The 6,574-nt window shown below is 48.5% G+C and overlaps 1 protein-coding gene across 1 annotated transcript in view; it reads left to right on the top strand.

The window, feature by feature from the left end:
- The first annotated feature begins 3,671 nt into the window (after nucleotides 1-3,671).
- Nucleotides 3,672-6,574, top strand: part of CAB39 (calcium binding protein 39) — a 111,335-nt gene continuing 108,432 nt past the window's right edge. The window contains exon 1 of the mRNA XM_012652206.1: nucleotides 3,672-4,051. The gene's annotated coding sequence lies outside the window, so the exon portion shown is untranslated. The remainder of the gene's footprint in view (nucleotides 4,052-6,574) is intronic.

Here is a 6,574-nt window from a genome sequence, read left to right as displayed (position 1 = left end):
GATAATCCACCCCCATGCATTCTTTTATTCTGTGGGAAATTGGGCCTGGACTTGTTTTTATGGAATGTTAGTACAATAAAATCCTCTCTTTGGGACTACAGTTAAAAAGAACTCTCATCTTTAAAAAGAAAAAAAAAAGAAAAAGCTGTGTGGGTAAAGTCCATAATGAACAAAGTTTCAAAAGGAGATATTGCCTGCAGTCTCACTTGAGTCTCCCTTGTGAGAGCTGGTCACCTCCCTTCCATCCTTCCACGGTTAGCAGAGGAACAGGGACAGTGGCAAACCTGCACCACCGCAACTGCAGTCAAGGGCCGCACAGGACTGTCTGTTAGCTAATTTTTCTCTGAGCCTGGACTGTCCACAAGGCCCAGTAGCACTCTGTGAGACTGGCTGGTTTTTCTAATAGCTTCTAATACGTTTGAGATAAATTGTGCCTGGTTGGTAAAGACTTTACTTTTAACATGCTGATACTTTACTTATATTTCATATTTATTAGTTATATCTTTCATTTATCTATCTATATTCATGAGCAAGATTCATCCAGTCTTCCTTCTCTGTGTTGCATTTATCGAGGTTTTGGTATCATGCCAGTAAGAATAAGCTGGGCATGGTGGCCTGTAGTCTCAGCTATTTGAGAGATTGAGGCAGGAGGATGGCTTGAGCCCAGGAGTTCAAGGCTACAGTGAGCTATGATTGCACTTGTGAGTAGGCACTGCACTTTAGCCTGGGCAATATAGCAAGACAATCTCTGGAAAAAAAAAAAGAGTAAACAGCACCCTCCCCTACCCCTAGCTTGTTAGAAATGCAGAATCATGGTGGGCCAACTCCGGACCACTGGAACCAATATCTGCATTTCAACAGGATCCCTGGAAATGCGCATGCATAATACAATTTACAAAGCTGCCCCTGGCCTTGTCATTCCTGAAAACCACTCCTTCCATAATCTCAGTGTCAAGCAACCTAGCTCTCCAACTGGCACCTCCTCCTTTCCGGTGCCCTCCCCCCCTACTGTGTGAGCCCAACAATCCATTGTTCCTCATTTACTGCTTTATGCGGTCTCTCTCCTCCCATTGTCCCACCCCTCCTCACTCCCTCCTTGGCAGGTGTGGATTCAACAGTCCACCATTATTTTGACTTCTTTATAAATACTCTCACCTTCCTTTCCACTTTCTTTCTCTCCATGGAATTGTCTAGCAAAAATAACTCTGGTAGAGTTTAATTCCCCATCTTCCTGTGCCTACACCTTCCCAGTAAAATGTAGCTGTCGAAAAACACAGAATAACCCTGCTGCCTGCTGACTGGTCCTTTATGCCTTCTCCTCTCCCCTCAAACTTCCAACACCCTCTCCACTCTGCACTCTAAGCACATGAATGACTGCTCTTCCTGTTTTCCTGAGAAAACAAAAGCCCTCAGCAGGGACAGCCCATGAGGTCCTGGGACCTCATCTACCTGGCTCCCTGCCTCTCTGCCCGCATTCTATCGGTCCTCCTGATTCCGTGAGAGCACGTCGCCTTGCTTCTATCCAAGGCCAGACCCTGTGCTGTGCTCTGCATCCTTTCCTTCTCCTTTATTCAAGGACGGCTCTCCAGAAAACATACCCCTCATCAAATTCTCCCTCACCCTGAATCATTCCCATCAGCATTTAAGCAGGCTGCTGTAAGCACTCCCATCCTAAAAAACAAAACAAAATTAAAACAGAAAATGTGCTTGGGCCCCACATTCCCCTCCAACTACCACACCGTTTCTCTGCTACTTGGTCAGAAACAAAACTTCATGAAAATATTAATGTTGTCTACACCAGTGGTCTTTCTTTCTAGAGCTTCATTCTTTCTAGAACTCTTTCTAGGTCTCATTCGTTCCAGAAACCACTCCAATCAGGCTTTCCCACCCACCTCTGCACTTACAAAGGCAACGACCAATCACCAATCCTAACTTTACTTGAACTATTAGCTGCATTGGCAGCAGGGACCCATCCTCCTCCCTCAGAGCTGTCCTTCCTCTTCCGGCAGATGATTCTCTTGGGTCTCTTCCTGCCACACTGGCTCCTCCCTGGCAGAATCCTTTGCTGGTTCCTTGTCATTCCCGCACCTCTTAAAAGTTGGGGGACTTGGGCTCAGTCCTTGGCCTTCCTCTTTATAACACTCACTCCCTACAGGATCTCACTGAGTCCTGAGGTTTTACTTCGAGCACTGCCAAAACTCTGTCTCCATCCTGGATCTCTCTCCTGAACTACAGAATTCTATGTCCAACTTCCAACTTGGGTGTCCAATAGGAAGCTCAAACTTTATATGCCCTCGAATGAATTCCCAAGTTCCTCCCTTCACATCTGTTTCTGTTTGTCTTCCCCGTGTCACCAAATTGTATCCTACAGTTGCTTGAGGAAAAAAAACAAAATAGAAATCAGCAAAATCCTGTCACCTCGGCCTTTTCGATGTGTTTAGAAGTGATCACTTCTTTATTCCTCCACTGCTACCACCCGGGACAAAGCCCCATCTTCTCTTGGCTGGATTATTTCAGCAGCCTTCTGACTGATCTCCCTGCTGAAACTCTCCAGCCCTGCAGTCTGGTCTTCACACCACAGCTGCAGGGATCCTTTCGAAATGTCAGCCCACATCCCTTCTCTGCTCACAACCCTGCAAATCACTTCCCATCTCATTTCGAGTGAAAACCAAAGTCCTCACTTTGGTCTGCAGGCCCCCACTTTCTCCTGTTCTCCCTTGGCGCTCTGAGCCAGCACATTCCTGCCTCAGGGCCTTGGTGCTGCTGTTCCTCTGCCTTTCCACACACAAAGCTCACAGGCCCTCAGTTTCTCCAGGGGACTATTCCCTGCAGGGCCACTGCGAGTAACGACCCTCTCCCCTCCTCACCCAGTGCTGTTTTTCTCCACAACACTTAACATCGTCCGATATTATATGTGTTGGTTTGTTTACTGTTTGTCTCAGGAGCAGGGACTGTTTAGTTCACTGCCCCACAGCCTAGAATAGTGCCTGGGTGCTCAAATATACTCACTAATTACACGTGAAAAACAAAGAAAGAAAAATACTCATATATGGCATCTTTATGTGCCAGGCTCTGTTGTCAGAACTTTGCAATGCATTATCTCGTTCACCCTCATAAGCCTGTGGCAGGTATTATCGTATGTATGTATACATACATACATACATATTGTGTGACGAATCCCAGGCACAGGGATGCGAAACTGCCCATGGATACCGAATAGTGGAGCTGGGATTTAAATCTAGGCTGTGGATTCCCATTAATCTGGAACATTCCGTTACCGGCTACGCTCTTTCAGGAGATGCTAAAACGAGGTGATCGGCTCCTCTCAAGTAGGAAAGAATTGGTGGGCACAACGTCGGCTCCTGGCCTTTCGCAAAATAGTGCTTGTTAAAACTTGAGGAAGTGCTCGTTAAAAGCGGGCATGAGACTCCTTCAGGAAAAGTGCTCAGACCCATGAGAAGGGGTTGAGCACTAACATCTAAAGTGGCCCAGGAAAGAAGAGGAACTCCGGCCTGGCTTCCGCTTTTCCCTGCGGCCCCTCCCCGCCGGCCTCGCGCGGACTACAGGCGCCCCCCCGCCCCCCGAGTCCGCCGGGCCGCCGGGGGGCGCGCGAGACCGAAGGGGGGCGTTGCGGCGCCGCCCGACGTCGCGCCCTCAGCGGCTGCGCAGTGCGCACGTCAAAGCCGGGCACGGGCCGGGAACAGGGCGCGGGGATCCGGGAGCGGCGCGGCCTGGGAGACACAGAGCTTTCCGGAGCCGGGGCGAGGGCGAAGGCGAAAGCGGCGCCGGGTCCCGCAGCAGCAGCCGCAGCCCGAGCGAGCGCAGCAGCTCGGCGGCCGCCGCGGGAGCCCCTGGGCTGCCGTCCGCCCGCGCAGCCGCCGCCGCTGCGGGAGCCCGTCGCCGGGAGCTGGAGCGGGCGGAAGACAACGGAGGGGCCGAGTACCCGAGCCGCGCCGCGGGGACCAAGCGAGCAGCCCGAGGCGGCGGCGGCGGCGGCGGCTGAGGACGGGGACGGCGACGACGCGGAGAGGGAGCCGCCCGGCCCAGCCCCGTGAGTGACCCCCACGGCCCGGCCCTGCTCGCGGCGCGGACGCCCGCTTGGCTTCCGCCTGCCCCGCTGGGCCCGTCACCGGCCCCGGGGCTGCCTCCATTTTCTCTGCTGGCGGCGTTGGCCCCGACCCGCTCAGCCCCGGAGTCGGCGGGAGCAGCTGGGCCCGGCCTTCCTTCTTCGTCCGACTCGGGCCCCTCACTGAGCCCTTCTCTTTTGCCTTCGCTGGCGCTGGGCGCCCCGAGGCCTGCGGACCAGCCCTGTCCTGCCACCCGCTCTGTGGTTCCCTGGCGGGGCTGGCGGCGTGGGGCGTCTCCGGCCGGAGTCGGGAGGGCAGGGAAGTGCGAGCCGGGCCAGCTGTCACTCCCATTGCACCCAGGTCTCCGAGCACCTCGCTTCCAGCCGCTGGTAAACTTCCTGTTATCAGGTGGCAGATAGCATCTTTGTGATCATCTTTTCGGGAAAATGCCTAACTGATTTCTGGTTAGGAATTACGCGGTCGGTGCGTTCCTGAGTTCGGTTGAACCAACTTGAACGCTCACTGCGTGCAGGCGCCGTAGTCGGTCCGCGCCGGAGGGATTCAAAGGTGAACTGGGCCCCACGGTCCCCTCCCCCGAGGAGCTTAGGCTCTGGTGTGGGAGATAAGACGAGTACACAAATAACCACGATACCAGGAAGGAGGAGATAAGTCCTGTGAAAGAACGACAGAGTGTTAGAAAGGCAACCGGGAAGACCGGGCCGATCGATCCTTTCTGCCTAGCAGAAATCTGGAAGGCTTCCTGGGCGAGGCTGTGCCAAGCAGGGTCTTAAAGGAATGATGGGATTCGATATAGGAGGGTTGCAGAAGGGACAGTGTGTGGAGGGGCAGCAAAGCTAGAGGACGAAGGTAAAAAGGTATAGCCTAGAAACTGTGGATAATTCAGTTTGCTGCCTAGGGCCATGGTGGGGTTTAAAGAGATGTTTTGGGGCCAGATCCTTGAATGCTGTAGAGGAGCTGTTTGAGCGGCATTCTAAGGGAAACTTAGAGCTCATTTTTCAGTGACTCATGAGCCCGGAAGTGTAGGCTAGGCGATATTAAAGGCACTCTTGTGAAAGAAAGGAGAGAAGGAGGCCCAGTCGGGAGTTGACATTCTGTGTCTTGAAAATAATGCCGTTTGAGATCGGTTTTGACAGCTTCCTGGATATTCAAGTAAATCCATGTCCAGGCAAAGCAAAGTACCTTTTGCAAAAAGCTTCATTATGTATCAGGCTCTGAAGAGATAATGGAAAGGTGTATATAAAATAAGCTCATCTGTTACACATAAGGCGTTTATGTTGGTTCAATCACTAAAATGCATCAAAACTTGCACTGTTTATTAGGTGCCTACACTTTGGAATTACTTAAATTAAACCTAAATTACTTATATGAGATGGCATTTGTGTGAAATAACATAAATTGATTATTTAAAAAATTCAGATTGTTACTAATATTCTGATTATAGAAAGTTGGACATAGACCTTTTTATAGAAAGGTAAAAATTTATTAGTTTTTAGTTATGAAAATCTTTATAGGAGAGCCAGAAGTGAAAGTTTTTAGCTTAATTTGCTAGTTTTTTCAAATTACTAACAAATAATTACTAGCCATGTTTGAAGTCTAGAATATATGATCTGTGAAAGCAGCTTAGAAGCTATGTTAGTTTTGTAAGCACTTTTTTGTTTTTATTGGATATATGACAAGTGAATGCCAACTTTTTTCAGTTTTAAAAATTTCTGTTTATTGAAGTAATTAATACATGATCTTTGTAAAAACCTTGTAAAATGCACGAAATACCGGAAAATTTTTAAAACATTCTCTTTTGTAATCTTGTCACTTAGATTTGGTTCCTGTTAACATTTTTGCATATTTACGTTCCAAGCTTTTAGTTGTTGTTCCCACCCAGCCCCTACCTTCCAGTCTGTGCATTTTTCTTTACTTAATGAAATATACTGTGTGCTTATATGCACACACGTATCTTTTATTAAACTTTTCTTGTCATTAAATATCTTCATATAAAAATATTTTTACCCGTGCAAGGGAAGTCTTCTTAAATGTATTGTTTTTTCTAACAAGTTTGCATTATTTACCTCAGATCAAATGCAGTAGTCATGCTTAATAACTACTACTGTGGACAGAACTCTTTTTAAAGAGTTCTTGTTTGAAGTATATTTATTAATTGCTCTGTAGGACTTGGATCCTGTTCCTTGTTGAATAAAATGTTTATTACTTGACAAGATGCATGTTGTCATGAGGTATGGATGAGAGCACACAGATCTCTGCTATGTGAGCGAATGGACTTTTAAAGGGACACTCTGAAAAGATTGCTTTCTTGGCTGGAATACTATCTCCCATACACTGATGCAACGCCTCTTCTCAGCCCCCACTTCACTCCTAAAAACTTTATAGGGCTATCCTTGTAGATTAACTACTTTTTGATCATGACATCACAAAGATTCAGGCTGGATGTAAGTGCAGAATTTGTCATGAAGTGATTTACTACTGTAACAAAG

Source organism: Propithecus coquereli, unplaced genomic scaffold (assembly GCF_000956105.1).
Source record: "Propithecus coquereli isolate 6110/MARCELLA unplaced genomic scaffold, Pcoq_1.0 Scaffold383, whole genome shotgun sequence".
NCBI classification, from domain to species: domain Eukaryota; kingdom Metazoa; phylum Chordata; class Mammalia; order Primates; family Indriidae; genus Propithecus; species Propithecus coquereli.
The sequence above is the reverse complement of the archived record's forward strand: the minus strand, read 5'-3'. Positions and strand labels throughout refer to the sequence as shown.